The sequence below is a fragment of the Leopardus geoffroyi genome, chromosome B2 (assembly GCF_018350155.1).
Source record: "Leopardus geoffroyi isolate Oge1 chromosome B2, O.geoffroyi_Oge1_pat1.0, whole genome shotgun sequence".
Taxonomy (NCBI): Eukaryota; Metazoa; Chordata; class Mammalia; order Carnivora; family Felidae; genus Leopardus; species Leopardus geoffroyi.
This window is the reverse complement of record NC_059332.1, coordinates 38,379,719-38,400,907: the sequence shown is the minus strand read 5'-3', so window position 1 is coordinate 38,400,907 and position 21,189 is coordinate 38,379,719. Positions and strand designations below refer to the sequence as shown.

Here is a 21,189-nt window from a genome sequence, read left to right as displayed (position 1 = left end):
GAGCCCCACCCCCAGAGTTTCTGATTCAGAGGGAGGGCTGGGTAGCCGTGGGAAGAGAAGACAGGCCAATTTGGTTTCTAGCCACGGCTTTGCGACCTACTAGCAGGATAACCTTGCCTGGCTCACTCAGCCTCTCTGAGGCTCAGCTTCTTTGTTTGTCAAATCCAGATCACAGGAGGAATGACTCATGTGTTTCGGATGACCTGGACGGGGACACACGAAGCTCCTAGTGCGGTGCGTGGCACACAAGAGGAATGGGGATAAACTATGTTAATTATCATTTGTAGATATTGCTAGCTAGGGATGGCTCCTTTGAAAAGACTGGGAAGAGGTTTTGGATTCAGGCAAGAATACCCAGAGGCAGAACACCAAGGAGAGAATGAGCCAAGCCTTAAAGGAGGCAGGGAGGGGAGCCAGAAACAGAGCATAAGCCAGTGCACACAAGTGGCAGAGGGTGGGGGTCTGTTGCAGATCTGGCTGAGAGAGGGGCTGGGATTCAAAGGCACCCAAAATAGAATTTCCTCCTCCCCAAGTTCACAACTCACTCTGCCCGCCCCCCCCCCCCCCCCGCCTTCTCTCTGGGCCATATTCCACATGCCTCTGTCCGGGCTCATTTGTTAGAACTGCCCCCCCTCAAGGCACCCCCACCCCTGCCCTAGGGACTCAAGGAATCTGAGCAATGTGTCCAATTCTTGTGCTGGAGGAAAAGAAGCAAAATGAAAGGGGGAAAATGCTCTCTCTATGCCTGTGTCTTTGCATGACTTCCTAGAGCCCCCCTGGTCCTCCTCTCCCCCACGAGATGGCCATTCCGAGTCAGCATCTGGTTAGAAGTATCCAAACCAACAGGGACACCAACGGCCCGCTTCCCCTCATCCAACGACAAAGCTGCTGTCTCTGCCAACCGAGGCCCCTTCCCTGTTTCCTAACTAGACTCGGTGCTCATCTCCCTGAACTGAACTTCCCTTGATTACAAGAGCTTCTCCCCCCATGTGCACACCCATCCATCCATCCATCCATCCCGCGAGCCTTCACCACATACCTACTCCGTGCCTAGGCACTGTGCCAGACAGCAGGGTTTGCAGCATGAAGAAGGCACAGCCCCTGACCCCCCTGTGGGCTAAGGAAGAAGCACAGGATCTGGAGCTCATACTGTGCAAAGGAGAACACGAGGCCCCTTGTCATGCTCTTCAAGTTCTGGCTCATGCTCTTTAACCCCCTCTTCTAATGTGAGAAGAGACCTCACAGCCACTGGTGGGATACACCAGATCTTCCTTCTCTCTCTCCCTCGCACACGCACAAAACACACCAAAGAAAACATGTCCATATCAGACGCAGGTAACACACTCCGTGGTTCCACGTCGCTTGCCATTCTGCAGATTTTAGAATTTGAGCGTCAGCACGCACGTCTTCTTCAGTGACTGTCTTGACCCCTCTATTGGACATCTTTTTAAAAAAAATTTTTTTTACATTTATTTTTGAGAGACAGAGACAGAGCACAAGTAGGGGAGAGGCAGAGAGAGAGAGAGAGAGAGACACAGAATCCAAAGCAGGCTCCAGGCACTGAGCTGTCAGCACAGAGCCCGATGCAGGACCCGAACCCACAAACTGCAAGACCATGACCTGAGCCGAGGTCGAAGTTTAACCAACTGAGCCACCCAGGAGCCCCTCTCTATTTGGCATCTTAACTTTGACTTGCTTGGATCTCCCAGGCACTGGAGATACAGAGAAGAATAAGATATTCCTGCTAAATCCTGGAGATCCGAGTCTAGTGGGAGAGCCGGGCACTTAACCAGATAATCATAATACAATATGGGACACACAAGCCAGACATCGTGATGTGAGCAGAAAGCGGCATCTCCTATGTCCCAGTCGTTGACAAGGAGGATACCAGGGGAGGCTTCCTGGAGAAGGCAATGAAGAGAAGCAGTAAGTCTGCAGTGGAGCCTGTGCGTTGGCTTAGTGCCTGCCATTCCAGGTCACCTTAATCACTTCCTGCTGACTTGCTCCCTTCCCTCCCTTGCCCCTCCATCTCAGAATGCCCAGGACATTGGGGCTTTTGGAAAAATGAATTCATGTGCATGTGATGTGACTGTAGGTGGATTTTTTCCCCTACTTTTATTTAGAGTTAACGTTATAATACCAATAACTACTTATGTAATAAAAGCTAAATTTATAAAGCGAGAAGCTATTTCCCCTGGCTATTTTTAGCTGGTGCCCAGATACCCGCCTTGGCCTTTCGACTCCACCACAAACGAAGGCCAGAGTGGAGTTTTCAAATGCAGCACCACCACTCCTTGGTAGCTGAAAAACTAGCTCCTGGTACCCCAAAGAGGGCAGGGCTTCAGCAGACTGGAGAGCAGAGAGTCAGAGCTGCACGGGGCTCTGCGAAGAAGGCAGAAGAAGGCACCTAGCCGCGAGTCAAGGGCCTCGGGAAGCAGGGTGGGGACGAAGTTGTCACACTATGCTTTCATCCGGCACGCTCATCCAAACAGCTCGTGAAAATCATTGTTCAGGTTAAGACTGAAGGCGAAGAGAAAGATGCAGGTTTTCACGTGCACGGGAGCTGGGGAGAGCTGGAAACCCTACCAGCCCTTGCTAATGTGACCTGAGATTTCCTCTGCCCTGATATTTACGCCTGGTTGAACCAACTGAAGCCAACCCCGCTTTCTCTGGAGATTTGATGAATTCTTCAAGGGGCTACATTTTAGTTCGCTGAGTGCTAGCTCAAGAACCCTGGCCCCGAGACTCCTTTCTGAGAAGAAGCAAAGACCTCAGGGAGAGGATGGGGTTGAGACTCTAGAAGTTTAGCTTCTGAACTTGGCTCTGCCTCTGACTCACTATAGGACCTTGGGAAAGTTACCTTCTTTGAGCCTCACCTTTCTCGTCTGTACAAAGAGAATATGACAGGGCATACCCCATCATGGAGTCATGAGGAGTAACTGATAATTCAGGAATAATACTGTATGTCTGATAACAGGGTATTGTACAAGGAATATATTTAAAATATCTCGTAATATATTTTGCCCCTGGGAAATCCAAGTGTTTCATTTTTTTTTCGCTTTCCTTTCTCTCGAACCTTCTAATATCAGAACAAAGCCATGACATTATTTTCCCCAGGCAAATAACACCGAGGACCCCCCCCCACCCCCACCCCCGGAACACAAAGGTCAACAGAGTTGGGAACGGCTGCAAAGAGGTAACGCTGTTTTCTCCAGTCAGGAATAAAGAAAAAGCCTTTCTAAGACTAGGAGGGAAATGAAGTAAATGGCCAGGATTTCACTCCCTTCCCCACCTGGGGGCTGAGGAGGGAGACATCATTAGAAATGACCCAATTATGGATGCCTAGGAGGCTCAAGTCAGTTAAGCATCCAGATTCTTGGTTTCAGCTCAGGTCATGATCTCATGTTTTGTGAGTTCAAGCCCTGTATTAGGCTCTGAGCTGACAGCACTGAGCCTGCTTAGGATTCTCTCTCTCTCTCTCTCTCTCTCTTTCTCTTTCTCTCTCTCTTTCTCTCTCTCTCTCTCTCTCTCCCTCCCTCCCTCTCTCTCTCTCTCTCTCTCCCTCTCTCTCTGCCCCTCCCCACTCATGCTCTCTTTCTCTCACTCAAAATTAAAAAAAAAAAAAAAAAAAAAAAGAAATGACCCAATGACTTAGAGAATTCCAGAACAGGGAAATGCCATGTCCCTTGGAGAAGCCCCACCTTCAGCGGGGCTCAGAGAAACATGGCTCTGCCGCAGGAAGGTTAGCAAGCACCAGGGGCTGCCCTCAGGCCCACCCATTTACAGTCCTCACATCCAGACAACAGCTGGACACCGGAATCCTCCAGGGACAGGCGGGTGTCCCAGGAGAGCCAAGGGGCCTGAGGAAGCCAAAGCTTGAGCAGCGGGTGCCAGGTCTCCCTTCAAAAGCCCTGGGACAAGACCAGACATGGCCCCTTCAGTGGATTTTAGCACAGGGGCTCCAGAAGCCGAGGGAACACAGAACAAGTCAGTAGATATCACAGGGACCTTGTGGCCCCAAGGTCCCCACGGGAAGACACCCTCACAGGGAGCCTGAATTGGGACTTCACTGAACCAGGAGCCATTGTCTCGCATCAGAACAGGCTGAAGCGCCTTTATTTATCAAGCTAAGATTTGTATTGCAAGTTACCAATTCAGGACATAATTGTTTTTTCCCGTACATGGGAGTTGGATATATTTTCACTTCCTATTTCTATAAGGCTTCAGTAAACATTAGCTGCTATCATCCTCATCATCGTTAACAAAATAAGCTGTTCTCAGATTGACACGGAGGGAGACCAGAGCAAAAACAGCCCCACTTCTTTCGGAGCTGATTCCTAGGAGGGCTGAGTGTGGCTGGCTGGAGGCGAGGGGCAGGGAGGGGAGGAGAAGGGTGAGGGGCAGCCTTTGGGCTTGACCCCTTACCACAGTATTTACCCTGTCCCGTTCTTATCGATGAATTCTTCAAGGGGCTACATTTTATCTCGCTGAGTGCTAGCTCAAGAACCCTGGCCCGGAGACTCCTTTCTGAGAAGCAGCAAAGACCTCAGGGAGAGGAGAGGGTTGAGATGCTAGAATTTTAGCTTCTAAACTTGGCTTCTAATTTTAGCTTCTAAACCCTCCCCTTTCACCCAGGTTTGCTGCTAACTCATCCTGTCCACTCCTCTGCATCTGCCTGGCCTGTGAGGTGGGGGCTGCTGGGCTCCTGCCCTCCCTACTGGCTCCCTGGCCATGGTTATGAGCCAGAGCTGGGGAGTTCGGCTGCCTGAGCACAGATCCTAGCACTGCTTCCATCCGCTGTCCTCTCTGGCAAGTGACTTTACCTCCCTGTGCCTCAGTGTCCCCATCTGAGAATGGGAATCAGAGCAATCTGCCTCATAAGGTAACTGGGTGGGGGAGGGGGTTAAATAGTGGGCTTGTATATGGTGACAAGGGCATGCCTAGCAAGCCCGGCATGGACATTAACAATTGTACACTTTCTCAACGAGATTTTCCACGACCATTTTAAACAACCCCTCTCCCTCCCATTTTCCACATGGACTTACTACCATATGAGATACTATCTACTTTTGCATTCTCTCTCTCCTTGAGATGTCTTTGTCCATCACTCAATGCTGTATCCACAGGGCCTAGAATCATTCCCTAGCACACAATGGGCCTTTGTAATGAAGAATGAATTCCTACGAAACTTTACTAACTTACAACCTTAGGCAGATTATGGAACACCACATGCCTCAGTGTACTCATCTGGAAAATGGGGTTTGTGCCTCTATCCCCAAATTGATGTCAGGATTAAATCCGATAACGTTTGTGAACAAGCCCATTCCAACCCTCAGTACACGATGGATGGATGGGCACACAAGGCTTGGCCTGACTCAGGCAGGGCCTGCAATGGTTAATTCCAGACTCTCTTCCCATCCGCCACACAAGGCAAGGCTGGACCGCAGGACCACTGGCAGCTGTCCAGGTAGAGGATAAATGTCAGAGGTGGGTGCCTGCGGGGCTGTCCTGGTCCTGATACGGGGTCTTGACCCAGGCAGCTGGAGTCTCTCCTCACCCCCTCCTGCTGAGAGGCACTGCCTAGGCCTGCAGCATTTGAGAGAGAACGCAGGAGCTGAGCGGTGGGAACCTCCACCCGCCTGGGTCCCACGCCACATCCTGGCCTTGGGGGAGGTGGGCCCGAGGCCTGGACTTGCCTCCCAGCCATTCCCGGGCGGCCTGCTCTCTGGCCGGCCCAGCTGTGCTGACTGAACCCGAGGGCTGTACGGGCAGCTCTGTCCCTCAGCACTGCCCTGTCCCCACACACACACACGAGGAGGAAGACGCTGGCCTCAGCACAAGGAGGGTGTGGGATTTAGAGCCCAGCTCTGTGAGCCCTGAAGCCCACCTGCCTTCCCAGCCTGCAGGAGGGAATGTGTTCAAAGGCAAATGAGCCTCCTGCGGCCAAGTCACAGAGGGGACACAGTCAAGAGCAGATTCCAAGCAGGGGTTTCCTCCTCCTCCTCCAATTTCTCACAACTCCCCAGCTTTCCAGCAATTTCCCCTAGCATCCATCCCGCTGACGACTGACCCAGAAAGAGATGAAAACAGATAGACACCCAAGCCTAGCATGGATGGCAAAGATGAGTAAGTGAGACCCAGTGTCTGTCCTGTGGATTCATTCATTCCACAGTTATGTACAGAACCTCCACTCTGAGCCAGGCACCGCACGCCGTAGGCATGTGGTGGTGAATAAAACACTCATTAAAACCACTCTCAGTCGGGGAAGAGGGGAAAACTGGTGAGAAGGTCAGGGAGGGACAGCGTGCTGGGCAATTGCTGCACAGGGCACAGCGGGCGTATAGGTGAGGAGGGGTCTGTAACACAGGCTGGGGAAGGAGGCAGAGCCAGGAATCCGGGAAGGGTGATACCACTGTGGACAATACAACATCTGGGGGGAGAGTGCAGGCGCCGAAGAATGGAGAAATGATATCCCTCACCTGGAGGTTGCTGTCTCCAGGGTGACGGTGGCCTTAACTCCCATCGTGTCAGTCTTCAGGGATTTTCATTAGAAAGTAAATCCTCCGGGGCACCTGGGTGGCTCAGTCAGTTAAGCGTCTGACTTCAGCTCAGGTCATGATCTCACAGTCCGTGAGTTTGAGCCCCGCATCAGGCTGTGTGCTGACAGCTCGGAGCCTGGAGCCTACTTCGGATTCTGTGTCTCCCTCTCTCTCTCTGCCCCTCCCCCGCTCACACTCTGTCTCTCTCTCTCAAAAAAAAAAATAAACATAAAAAAAATTAAAAAAAAAAAAAAGAAAGTAAGCCCTCCAAGGGCAGGGACATGGTCAGTCTGCATGCTCAGAACTTAGAATAATGACGGACACATGTGAATATACCAGTGAGCATATGAACTCCCCAAAGGGAAGGTCACTATTGACCCCAAAGAGCACATGCTCCCTTCTGATCTCACTGGCATTCACGAAAATTCTCTTGCCCAATTTCTCACATGTTACAACTCTCTAAGGTATCTTCTCAGTCTCCAACACAGGTGTCTTTCCCAGGCACAGACAGTGAGGTCTGTCTGTCCCCCAAAGTGCCACCAGCTTCCCCACAAGGTCACACTCCTTCCAAAAGCCCTGGGCACGGCAATGAGAATCGCATGCCAATGAGGACAAAGGCCAGAAAGAAGAGGAAGTTGGCAGCAATGTCCACACCTGGGTCTCTGCAGAGAAACACGGTGCTGCTACCACAGCCAGCCGTGGGCACACTGCTGGCCCATGCACACCCTGTGCCCCAGCCCTGCCACGGAAGGCATACACACAGGAGGCACCGATTAGAGCGCTCGGTTCAGATACTACCACGGAGCTGGCCCCTGGGCCAACTGCCCAAACACCAGCCCAACTGCCCAAACACCAGCTGCTCTTGTTTCCCTCTCAGCAGGAGACTGCAGAGAGCCCAGGTTCCCCTCAGTTTTCACTCGGACAATACTTAATGAGGGCCTACTATGCACTAGACCCGGTCTCTGGAACTAGGAATGCACAATGGGCCTTGTCTGAGTCCCTGCATTCTGGAAGCTCATAGTTTAATGAAAGACAGGGAGAACAGTGGTTTTCAAGCACTTGTGCTACATGCTACATCTGGGGTGGGTCCTTGGGGCCATCAATGAGGGAGAACCTCACCTCCCTGAAACTGGGGGAAAGAGGGGCTAGAGAGATGACAGAAGTGGTGGTGCTTGAACTGAGTCTTGAAGGAGGACTAGGTTTTCCTCAGGTACCATTCTTCGGGCAGAGGGAGGGCAAGAGCTTAAACGTAGGCTGTGAGACGTCGGGTGCACAGATGTGGTTCAGAGCTTGGTCATGAAGGGGACCACCCTCCTTGGATTCTGCAATTGACCAGGATTTTCCAAATTTCCCTTCGGTCCATCCAAAGAATCCATTTTCAGACCAAGGAGGTTAAGGGGAAGCACGCTTCACACAGAGACGGAGGCAGTTGGGCAACCCAGGTGCAACCCCCACATGCCATCAGGCATAGGGGTGTCTCGACAGACCCCCACGCAGAGAGCCAAGGTGCGGGGCCACTGTTCCCCAGAGCAATTGTGTGCTACTCCATAAGCTCAGGTGCAAAAATAGGACTCTGGGGAAGATTACCCCACTCTGCTCCAGAATGGCCATACCCTTCCATCTTGGGATGTCACTCCTGCTGTCTGTGTGTGAACGAACTCCGCTCCAACTTCCTCTGACATGCCCCACAGGGGACTCCCACACTGCTGTTGGGAGGCACAGGATACCAACAGTGGGGGCTGGCTATCCTTATCGTGACCATTTTACAGAGGAGAAAACTGAGGTTCAAGAAGCAAGGCCACTTGCCCCAGGACAAACTGACGACAGACCATGTCTAGAACCCCAACCCCAAATTCTCGGCACAGAACTCTCCTTTCCCGCGAGAGAACAGCGGCAGACACACCCTGCTTTCGTTCTTGGTTTCCCGTAAGTGCTTTCTCCTGAAGGCAGTATTGACAGAAACGACAACTACAAAAAATGTAATTAAAACAAAACAAAACCTCCAAAAACTCTTAGCTAAGATTCATTAGTGAAGATTTCCCTAAATATTGTGAGTTTTGCAAAGGCTCAGGCTAAACCACCTCTGTTTTTGGATGATGTTCCCTAATACTCCAGAAACAAATTCACGACTTCTGGTCTTTGCCTCAGATTTTCCATCTGATGCCTGGAGAATATTTAGAAATGCTGTTTGAAAAAGAGAAGGTGTTTCCAACCGTCAGTCAGAAAGGTTCTGATCTGCCAAGTAGAAGGTCTAAGAAACTGAGTGTGTGGACAAAATCACTATCTACCTGCCATCAGTAGGCTCTTCCTGAGACCCAGTGAGAAAAATCAGCAGCCGTGGCAAAAACAAACAAACAAACAAACAAACAAACCTGCTGGTGTCCAGGGATTTGGGAATTTTAGGAGGATCGGGTGGTATTTCTGGATGTCCTCCCGGAAGGAAGAGCTATCGGCCATGTCAGCTCTACAACTTGAGGATTCTGTTGGAAATGCAAAAAGAGACGGAGAGATTTGAAACTCCCCCCAACCCCGCAAATGACATCTCTCCACTGAGATGCTCACCTTTGGAGGCACCTGCTTTTCCGACATGGTCCTCACTTGTCACAGAACGGGGCCTGTCTTGTAAGTTACGAAGCCATGACTTACAGAAGGCAGGGAGCCCAGAAACTCCCCAGGGCACAAGATGAAGGCTCTCAAAAGTCAAAAAACATGTGTACCAACTGTTGGTTATTTGGCTAAGTTATAACCAGATACCGAGGGCTGGCCCTACAACCACCTCCTCCCACTGCTGACCAGACACCTGGCCAGCAGGCAGAAGCTGGATCAAGACACATGTCTGACGGGGGAAGGAAACCAGGTGCCTTGAGCCAGGTCTGGTATACACCTCCAATATTTGCCAACACACTCAGGCCTTCGGGACACACATAAAATGTGAGCCCATTAGAAACCGGAGGTTCACAAAGAGAAATAACTTGCCCTGGACCATTCAGTGGCCGTAGAGCAAGACCAGGTCTCTCTCTCACCGCATTCTGCCCAAGACGGGCTGTGACTGCTGAATGTGGTGCTCGGCTGTGAGATGAAAGGGGTGCACAGACCCACCCCGGCTGCGGGGCACGCACACCTGTCAGAGAACGTGCCAGCTGGACACTCGGCACCAACGCTATGTGCACCCATGTTCCTGCAACTCCCAGAGGCCCAAGTCCAGCCCCACATGCCAAATGACACCCATGTCAGGGCTGGGTGTTGGTGTAGGTCCAGCATCTGCTGACGCCACACTCAGTGTGGACAGGGGAGAGGAAAGCTGGCTGCTTCTACAGCCCCCCCTAAGGAACAACGCCCGTTTTAAATTCACACCGAGGCTCTGCGTGGATAAGCAGCATCCCTGACCAGAACTTCCCCTTGGCAGGTCAGCCACCTGGGCTCCACCCGAAGCCATGCCCAGGCCCCCTCTCGCCACTGCCCCCTACCGGCCAGGCGGTGGAATAACCTGGTTCTGGAGAAAAAGACTGGCAAATCCCAGTTTCTTGTATCTTCCGCTCCTACTCTCGCCCAGCTGGCCTGCCTCCATAGTCCAACCGTTCGGAAAACGCCCTGGTAGGAGAAACGTGCGTCTGGGCCCTGCCTGGAGCTGGCTCCCCATGGCCCGCCTTCCGTGGCACCTTCTCTTGCTGAGAAGGCCTCAGCGGGTCCTCTCTGGCTCACGCGTTCCTCTCTTCCAGCTCATCCTGCCTGCAGGAGCTGGGAGGCCTCTCCTGCGTGCGGACATGAACCCTCTGTCCTGAATCTGCAGAACCACCTCTGTCAGGGATTTGGGGCTTGTGTTCTTAATTAACTGAAAATGCTAACACGGGAGCCCGGGCGCTGGCAGGAGCCTGGCCTTCAGCGGCTGCTGGAGAAAATTCTTGCTTTGAAATCTGGATCCCTCACATCTCCCCTCATGCCCCGCACAGGATGTCAAAACAAACTGGGCCACCCGATCGTGGGGCACAGGGAACGAGCAGGATCGGATTTCAGGGCCAGTGACAGATTTAGCTACAGGCGGCTTCAGTGTCCAACTCATGAGGAGATCTTGATTTCCCAAAATGGCTCAGCTAAACCCCAAAAAAGCCACCTGCTGCGGCAGAGGCTCTCTGGGGGGAAGAAAGGAGAGGTCACGGGGTTTACGCCAGTGCTGTGTCCTGAGTGCTTGCTGCCTGGTGAAGATAGCCGAGTCCTACTGATTCCTGCCCTTGAAGAGATAAGGCAGGAACAAATTGCTAAAGTGTAGCACAGGGAGGGTCTCTAGCAGGGCAAGTACAAAGTGACAGGGTCACAGAAGAGAAGGGCAACTCTCCATATTGTAGAGGGCTGGGGGTGGAAGGTCATAGCCGGACACAAGGAGAAGCACCTGATCCGCGCAAGGAGTCAAAGTCTAAGGATCATATAGGATGCACGAAGCGGAGAGGTGGAGGGAGGTGGAGGGGACCCACGGGGAAAGGCTGGGAGGCATAAAGAGAGAGCATGTTGAGGAAGGGCAGGCAGGGCAGGATGGCTAGAGAATGGGGCTTCTGGGGGCACCAGAAGGACTCTGCAGAAGATGCCCCTGGAGATGAAGAACAGGGCAGGCCCATCACGTCAGGGGGAACATGGCAGGCCATGGGGAACCAGCAAATGTTTTTCAGCAGGAACGAACTCCATCTGGGGCAGGGGTGGCCTAATCTAGCCCACTGCCAGTTTTTGTAACTGTGGTTTCTTTGGCACACCCACAGATTTATATATTGTCCAAGGCTGCTTTGGTACTTAAGTGATTGCAACAGAGACCGTGTGGCCCCCGAAGCCAAAATATTTGCTCTCGGCACCTTCACAGAAAATGTTTGACGACTCCTAATGCAGACGAATGACAGGGCAGAGAGTTCCAGAGAAAGGAAGACGGATGGCCGCTCAGGGTCCAAGAGAGTGAAGATACACAGTGGCGTCACTCATCCAAAGTAGGTGTGACCGCAGGCTGCCTCACAGCAAGACCCCAAACCTCAGCAGCAGGAGGAAGAGGAAATGGAAGAAGAAGAGGTCTGGTCCCTGGGTCTCTTGTCCCCAGCTACCTGCATTGGTGGGACGTATGATCCTCAGAGTGTGCTCGTCACCCAGCCCCGTCCAGGAACCAAGGCGCCAGGCCAGCGGCATGTGCCTGTGGGCTGTCGGGGTAGCAAGCCCTGAGTCACAGGGACCCTGCTTCAGCTTTCTCACCTAACAGCTGGACCCTGGGAAAGGTCTGAAATTCTGGAAAGACCAGAGAACACCCCTCTGTGAGAGGAGATCACACGGTGGTCCCAGGAGGCGCCACACTCACCCTTCTCAGCCTTAGCGCTTGTCCCATCTGCAGAGGCTGACAGAGGAGCATCCTTGAGCTTCGGGTCAGAGACACTGTTGGAAGTGGGGGTCCCAGCTCCTAATTCAGGGTCTTTCCTCTTTCCTGACTTGCACATCCTGAGTCTCTGCACTGGGCTGTCAATGATCCTGTACATCGGGGGGCTGGAAGATCGGCACCCCTACTCTGCTCTGCCTGTGGCGGAGTCTGGCTCACTCTGCCCGGAAGAGAGGGGGATGGCTGAACCATCTCCTCCTGGGTCACCCTCCCTGCACCTCTTCCTTTTCACTCTAGATCAATGTAGGCTTTCTTCATCTTTGGTACTTTGGGCCTTCCAAGCTCACCATGCAGAGCCCAGCTTCAGAAACAAAGCATTAAAAGTTAAACACTATCATTTGAGGAAACCGCTTTGTGCCAACTTGCACAGAAACATAAATTCAGGACTAAACTCTCAGGCCAGCCGTAGGTTATGGGATAGCCATTCAGACAATTCAGAATGAATGCATTCAGCTTTTAGGTTATCATTCAAATGGAAACAAAAGGCAACCATTCTTAAGAACAAGAAGTTTCTCAAATAGTGTTCTCAACACTCTCCCGTCAAGGGTCTCTGGGACCATCTGAAAGACTCTGCAGGGGTTGAGGACCCAGGTTGTGCAGTGATGTTGGCCGGCACCTTTCCCAGTCCTATGTCCCACCAGAAGAATTGGCAAATAGGAGGCAATTAGCTCAACTTGGTTGAGCAAAACACATGAATGAATGAATGAATGAATGAATGAATGAATAGAGTGAATGAATGAATTGAATCGAATCAAGATGTTCAAGTCCTGGTTCCACAGTTTACAGCCCTGTGTCTTCAGGCAAGGTCCTGCACCTCTCTGAGCCTCGGTTTCCTCATTTGTAAAAATCTCCCAAATTACAGGCATACCTCAGAGTATTGCAGGTTGGGTACCAGACCACTGCAGCAAAGCAAATACCACAATACAGCGAGTCAAATGAGTTTCTTGGTTTCCCAGTGCCTATGAAAGCTATGTTTACACTACACTGTAGTCCATTAAATGTACCATAGCATTATGTCTAAAAAACAATGTACACACCTTAATTAAAAAAATATTTTATTGCTAAAAACTGCCACCCATCATCTGAGCTTTCAGGGAATCATAATAACCGCCTGCAGATCACCATGACAAACATAACCATAAAAGTCTAAAGCATTGTTGACAATTAAATGTGAAATTTTTTCAAACGTGACACAGAGACACGAAGCGAACAAATGCTGCTGGGAAAATGGCACCGATAGATCTGCTCTGCGCAGGATTGCCACGAACCTTCCATTTGTTAAAAAAGAAAAATGCAATTATCTGCAAGGGGCAATAAAATGCAGTATGCCTATGTTCACGACTCAAAATATCACAGCAAGAAGAACTACACAAGATGGTCCCCATAAAGCCCTTGGCACAGTGATTGGCACATTCAAGATAAAGAATAAATGGCAACTGTTTTTGTTACTTTTCAAAAGCGGCTTTAATCCCATATTTAAAACATCTTTCCCGATCCTCACAGGCTCCCAATTCCGTCATTCCATTTTTGTATCAATAACCCCCCAGTTAGAGCCTGGCACAAGCCGGGGAGCAGGAAGGAGCCATTGGAGCAGACTTCAGCAGAGAGCTTCTGGCATCCAGAACTCACTCATGGCCCCGGGGAAGTGTGGGGACTGAGGCTGCTACTATATCCTGCCTCTTCCCTGGGAGGCCACCCTTGGGCACAGACCCCAGTTTGCCAAACTGCACCTGATATTCAAGGCCAGGGAGCTCACCTGTGCCCATGCCGAGGCTGGGACGTCATTTGCTCTGCAGAGGTGGGGTGCCAGTTCAGACCCATTCTGCCCACTGCACAGACCTCTCCTCACATTCCTTCTTGCCCTAAGCCCGGGGCCGCGTGAGCCTCCCCCCAGGGTGGCGTTCCCAGGCTCCAGAACAACAGGCCTCCATTCTTCCCTGCCCTTGGCAGACCTGCCTCCTCCCACTACGGTACTGCCTGCTGCTGCTCACAACAGCTGCCCCAGTCCAAGGGGCCAACACAGACCTCTTTGGGGCCTGGAGAACAAGCCCAGGGCCTGGTGTGTCCCCTCAGCCCAGGAGGAAGAGGAATTGGCCTGAGTCTCCTGCTGAGATAGAATCCCAGGGTCACTCACTCCATTCACCCTCAGGCTGCAAGTACCATTTGGCCTCAGGCATCTTTGCATACAGCCTTGGCTGGCCACGCTTTGTTTTCCCCAAATGAGAGAGAAGTCTGACATCAGCCCCTTCCTGATCTTCACTACCCCAACCCACCCCTCTCCGGACCAGGCTCCAGATACTTCTAGATGTCCACCCTCAGTTCCTCACCTCAAGGGTGGCAAACAGTGGGAGGAGAGGCTGGAGGCCATCCCCCATCCAAGACTCACTACCCACCGGGAATCCCAGCCCCACTTCTGCCTCCTCCTTCCCACATTTGCCCATCAGATTCCATCCGGCAACAATCACCAAACTCAACCCCAAATCAGCAGTCCGCAAAGACAAGGAGGATGAAATGTGGGTTTCTTTCACTTACCAAGTTTATCCAGCTATTTTTCCAACTTTCTTTTTAGGGATCCTGAGCTCAGTCCTCAAGAATGATTCTTGTATGTCCCAGAGCCAGGGCCGGGGGGTGGGAGGCAGGGGCCACAATGGGGGGCTGATGACAGAGAGTCCTTTCTCCGGCATGGATTCCTGGGGGATGTGCACTTGATTCAAAGCAGTCTCCCTCCTCCAGAGGGTCCAGCACTCAAATCCAACCCAGGAGGGTCCCAGCTGCAGCCCAGCAAGGCACCCAGCAGGGGAGGCAGGGCCCCATACTTTGTGGCTGCCTTTCTTAAAGGGACAGCCTGCCCCTGAGAGAGCCTGTAGGGAAAAGCTAGACAGGAAGGAGTGAGCAAGGACCAGCCAGCTTTCTCCAGGGAAAAGCTGTGAACAAGCACCAGGATCCTGGCTTGGTGCTTGCATAATCCTGACGACTTGACAGGCTTGTCCCCTCTCCTGATGTGTGGGACACCGAGGCAGAAAGACCCTTCTCCAGGGTAAGGCTTCCCCCCAAAAGGTCCTCCCTCAGGGCTGAACTCAGCCATAGAACAGTGTAATAACCAATAACAAACATTAGTCACTATGTGCAAGGCATTTGCCTAAGTGCTTTGCCCAAAGGAACTCTGGTCCCCAAACTTTAGGATGTAGGTATTGTTATTGGTCCCATTTACATTTACATATCGTTCCCATTTACATTCCTCCCATTTCCCGGAGGAAACCGGGACCTAGAGAGACTAAGTCACTGAGGTCTCACAGGTAATGAATGGAAACATCAGGCTTTGAACTTAAGTGGTTCTACTAGCACTCAATCACCAAGCTTTCTCTAGAAGGAACTATGGGAGCACCACTACAACAATCAATTGCAGGTGGAGCCCCTGCCAGAGTCAGGTTCATGCCACAGAAAAGACATCATGAAAGACAAGGTGTCTGCCTTCTAAATGCTCCCTGGAAGGAATTACCCAAACAGTAACCTCAAATTTGTCTGGAGGGTGGTATCACTGTGCTTGTTCTTGCCCTTATGGGTTTCTTTATTTTCCACACTTTCTGAAAGCAGCTATTCCTTTTATAAACAGAAAACAAAGATTCCACCTCCTACCTCCTGCTCAAATATTTCAAATGACCAAGACTCTATAGAGCAGGATGACTTAAGTATTCTACATGGCTTCTAGAAGAAAGGAGAACAGCAAAATTAACAGGATGGTGCAGCAATGCCGTGAGTAAATCGAAGTTCAGTTTTGCCCATTACAAATCTATAGGCTGGTTTTTGATATAATTAAAGCAATAGCTTTTTCTTTCAGCCAAAATTAAAAATAAAAAGTGGGTTTTTTTTCTTCAAACCTGGTAATTTACAAAACTCAGTTAAGAACCAACACCTCACATGTTATTCCAGACCTTTCCTCATTTGATCACCACCCCCCACCCCTCTTCAGCTTCCCCTCACTTTGTCCCACCCACCCCACCCAGCAGCCAGGCCAGAATTCTAGGGCTTTCCCAAGCCTATCCAGTACTCTGAGACTTGCTCACGCAATGCCTTCTGATTAGCACTTCCTTTTCATTTTCCCATAAAGTCTTTGACACCCTTCAAGACCCAGCTCACTTGTCACCGCTCCTATGGAGGCTTCCACCCCCACAAGCAGAACTAACTGCATCTTTCTCTGAGCTCTCACAAGCTTTGCTCCTGCGGAACATGCTATTAGAGCTGGCACCACGCTGTATTCAACTAAGTTAGTGTCTTTGTTCACTTTTCCTTCCCTAGAACCTAGCTCTAAAATATCTGTGGAATAAGGCAGTACATGATAATAATAATTATTTTGTTTGAAGGGCATGTACAGTTTCCCAGGTACTTCCTCCAACATATTTCATTTGGCTTCAAAACAATTGGTTGGGATGAGTATTAGAAGTGTCAAATGTGGTCACTGAAGGAAGCGTGCAGTGCTTGAGGTCCTTGACACTCTGCCTTTTGGAGGTTAGGTTTGCCCCGATGGCCTTGAGGGGCTGGCCTGGCCCCTCAGCCTCACTTTCAGCTCAGCCAGACTGTATCCATCTCCTGGCCCTGCCCTCTGCAAGCTTACCAGTACTCCATCCCAACATCTCCTTGTTCTAGGCTCCCCCACCAGCCAGGCAGGGGGACACCAGAGGGCCATGGGCCTGGAGATGATGCTTCCCAGCTGGTGTGTACCATGCATTCTCTCCAGGTGAGTGAATGCAGCATGGCCAGGGCACTAATGAGGCCATAGCTTCAAGTGAGAACCAAGAATGATCTTGACAGTTTTATGGAAGAAAACTCTGTCATGCAGCCCTCCTGTACCCAGCCAGGTAGCCAGTCCACCAACTGGGATCCCTGGGAGAGGGTGTGCACAGAATGTTAGAGCCAGAAGGAAACTTAGAGATCCCCTTGCCCAACCCCCTTCCAGACAGCCAGGAAAATCGGGCACAGACTGGGGAGGGACTTGTCAGAGGCACAGAAAGAGATGGTGGCAAAGTGAGGGCTGACATCTGAGCCCTTTCTGATCCAACCAAGGAAAACACAACTTCGTACTAAAAGGAAGCCACAGAGGCCAAATTATTTTGCAGGATGTTCTTTAAGCACACACCACGCAAATGATTCTTGGATGCAACGGCACACACAGAAAACACTTAATAAAGAAAACACAGAGGAAAGTGTTCAGTAACCATCTTAAAATTTAGTACCTCTGGACACCAGGCCATGTCTTAACCCACCCATCTCCATAACCTCCCTTATGAGCAAAGGGGGCATCTGGGTCTAAGTCTAAAACTATTTCTGCATTGACTTAGCAGAATGCACTGAAGTAGGGATACCACGAATGATGCTTTATTTCATCCACAGGTAACACTGTTTACAGTTGTGACAGCTATTGGTACTTAGTCAAATACCACTGGTCCCCACCCCTCACTCCAGGCACAAAACAGATTGTACTTCCTGGCCACTTGTACTTGAGTGGAGCCACAGGTCTAATTTTGGCCCATGAGCTGCAAGTAGAAGCTGAGTATCGTGATGGTTAATTTTATGTGTCAAGTTGGTTAGACCATGGTATCAGATATTTGGTCAAACTTGATTTCACTGTGAAGGTATTTTTTAGATGACATAAACATTTAAATTAGTAGACTTGGGGTAAAGCAGATTGCCCACCATCATGTGGGTGGGATGCATCTAATCATTTGAAAGCCTTAAAGAAAAGACTGGCATCCCCAAGGAAGAGGAAATTCTGCCTCCAGACAGACTTTGAACTTGAGCTGCAGCATCTACTCTTCCCTGGGTCTCCAGCCTGCAGGGCTGCCCTGCAGATTTTGGACTTGCCAGTCCCACAACCAAATGAGCTAATTCCTTAAAACAAATCTAGACAGACAGACAGATAAAGTAGATAGAATAGATAGACAGGTAGATAGATAGATAAGTAGATAGAATAGACAGGTAGATAGGTAAGTAGATAGAACAGATAAGTAGATAGATAAGTAGACAGATGGATAGACAGATGGTAAGTAGAAAGATAGATGATAAGTAGATAGGTGGATAGATAGGTAAATAGGTTAGACTGGATGGATGGATGGATGGATGGATGGATGGATGGGTGGATGGATGGATGGATAGATAGACAGACAAAGTAGATAGGTAAGTAGATAGATAGATAGATAGATAGATAGATAGATAGATAGATAGATAAATAAGTAGGTAGGTGGGTAGGTAGGTAGATAGATAGATAAGTAGGTAGGTAAGTAGACAGGAAGGCAGATAGATAAGTAGAAAGATAGAGGATGGATAAGTAGGTAGGTAGATAGATAACTAGACAGATGATAGATAGATCAATAATACGTACATACATACATATATACTGTTGGTTCTGTCTCGGGAGAACTCTAATAGAAGTGTAATTAGTGGTCTAGAACATTGAATTGGCAGAACACAACCCCCTTTCTGGTTGGCACTGTGATCATCAATATTTAATGAGGTGCCTGTTCTGCCAGCCTGGGTTCCTGAGTGACTATAATGAGTAGAGGTCTGCATTAACCCACAACAAACAGTAGCATGAGTAAGAAATAAACCTCTCTTGTTTTAAGTCACTGAAACTTGGGAACTATGTGTTACCACAGCATAATTTAACTTATACTGACTGAAGCACTGGCTGTTTGTCTTAGATCTGAGGTTCTGGTGTGTGAGGAAAGAAATCCGAAAAAGTAATGGAACCATAAAAGGATTTTGATCCTGGCTGGCCACTGAGTCCCAGAACACATGGCTCCTCCCCTGCTTCCTTTAGTCTATCTTGGGATCCTGGGACGTCTTACCACACAATCCAAACACAGTTGTATAAACGCATCAAAGGTACAATCTCACTGGTGAAAGAAACTTCCCTAGAAAATGTTCAGAGTTCCGCTGAGGAATCTGACCCTGGGCCTGGAATGGGAAATTCTCCAAGGAACAAAAGTTTCCACTACGGCAACAAGAATGTTAAACACGATTTAAAAAAAAAAAAAAAATCTTTTCTCAGTAAGAAAAATGAGACCATGAGTATTTATAAGCCAAAACCCAAAGGCCATCCCCTGGTTCCTGTGAGGTTTCCTGCTGTACGGGGAGAGTCAAGTGCATTAGAGAAGGTATTAGAAGGGAGCGGGATGTCCTTGGCTCAACGCAGGTGGGTTAAGTATGGAAGCTTTGAGGAAATGCCATTACAGAGTGCTGGTGATTCTCCTTAGGAATCAAGGGTGACCTAGAGGCTCCTGGGACCCTGCATCTTTCTTCTCAATGAATAAACCCAGTTTCCTAACCTTAAATACACTACAGAGATAAATTCTAGGACACAATAAGATATAACAAACTTAAACTAGTATAGGAAGAATTTAACTTATTCCAGTGGCTCTCCACTGGGACAGTTTACAGGGACATTTGGCAACGTCCGGAGAGCTTTTTGGTTGTCACGACCAGGCAATACTACTGGCATCAAATGGGTGGAGACCAGGTGTGCTACTCAATATCCTATAATGCCCAGGACAGCCCCCCACCCCCAACAAAGAATTATCCAGGCTAATACGAAGGTTGACAAACCCTGGCCCAAACTAAGTCCCTAGTTATTAGGGTGTGAAGGTTTAGAACAGAGAGAGAAAGAAATGCTCCAGAGTGAAATACTCCAATGTGGGGAAAAGACGATATACATATACATATTCATATCCATATCTACATTCATATACATATATAAACCAAAATTGACTGTACCACAGAAGCAATCTGAAAGGTAGCAGAGTGCACATTGGTAGGGAAGTAACTTCCACGCTATGTCTCCCCTCCTCTGCTACTCTCCTGGAGTAGCAGCTCCATTATTTAGAAGTTGTCCTGAGATCTGCAAAGTGAGATAAGGAGCAAAGATTAGGGGTGAGGCTGGAGAATAAAGACAGCTGAACTAGTCAGCATCACAGACAGGGTGAGTTGCTGTGAGCACCAAGAGGGAAGAGAGAAGGAAGGTCAAACAGCAGGACTTCTGGTCAAGCAATCAACCTCTTTCAGAGCAAGGGCTGTCCAATCTTCAATTTCAAATTGTTTGTGTTGTGATGTGAATGCCGTTGGTCTAGTTAACATCTGCTTCAGGCCTACTATGTGCCAGGCAGTGTTGGGAGTACGTGACATGCAGTCTCACCAGATGCCCACAGCTGCCCTATGGGGGACACTGCTGTTACCCCACATTAGGGGTAAGAAGTCTGAGGTGCAGGGAATTTAAGCCACTCACTCAGAGATGCACGACGAAACAGCAGTAGAGATGGAACTCAGAAGCAAGTGGTCTGGCTCCAGATTTCATGCTCTTCACTTCTGGGGTACTCTGCTTGTGACCCGCAGTAGCTAATAATCGTAACTAATTAGATGGGAATAGGGACTCAGAACTGGAGATGACAGGAAATGTATGAGCCACGACCTCTCACTTTGGAATCTCTAGACCAGCGGTTCTCAGACTTGAGTGTGGCCAGGATCATCTGGCAATCTTGATAAAACACCAACAGCTGTGCTACACCTCCCAGAGTTTGATTTAGCGGGTCTGGGACCGGGCCCAAGGATTTGCATTCCTAACAAGTTCCAGGTGATGCTGATTCTGCTGGCCCAAGGACCCCTCCTTGAGAACCTCTGTTCCCTTGGAAGGATATGGGGCTTCCTCCACTTGCGGAGGCTGGATTTGGCTAATTGAGGCTGCATCTCAAAAACAAAGCGGCGCCTGGTCACAATATAGCTGTGAATTGGAGAAGGCTAATACTGAAGAGAATGGCGGGAAGGGAAGAGTGAATGTCAAGTAGATTTCAACCTGTAAGACTTCCTGGAGGAAGAGCCAAGAAGAGAGAAGAAGGAACAGTAGGATTATTGATTTGATAAGCACTCCAGAAAGCAGGGCTCAAGCATCTGAAGTCCCTCCCTAGGGGAAACTAGGGGTTAGAAGAAAGATGAACAGGGGTTAGAAGAAAGATGAACAAGTTCAAATTCTAGCTGTAAGGCTGTGTGGTATGGACACTCCTTAAGGTTCTTAACCATTCTAAGCCTTAGTTTCCAAATCTGTAAAACAAGGCAATAACCTAAAATTCAGAGTCGCAAACACCGATTGTATGTAACATGCTTGTTACAGTGTTTGCTCTACACCAAACCTCAATTAGAGCTCTATCAGTGGCCAGGGAATCCAGCCACAGTCAAAGGTAGACGTGCTCTGGGCTGCTCATTGCT

At 49.7% G+C, this 21,189-nt stretch overlaps 1 protein-coding gene across 6 annotated transcripts in view; it reads right to left on the bottom strand.

Annotated features, from left to right (window-relative positions):
* The window catches only part of DAAM2 (dishevelled associated activator of morphogenesis 2), a 118,576-nt gene that overhangs the window by 73,898 nt on the left and 23,489 nt on the right, over window positions 1-21,189 (bottom strand). For 3 of the 6 annotated variants that reach the window (XM_045498082.1, XM_045498085.1, XM_045498083.1), the window contains exon 2: window positions 8,912-9,019. The exons of the other annotated variants lie outside the window; for them this stretch is intronic. The gene's annotated coding sequence lies outside the window, so the exon portion shown is untranslated. The remainder of the gene's footprint in view (window positions 1-8,911; window positions 9,020-21,189) is intronic. 6 annotated transcript variants of the gene reach the window in all.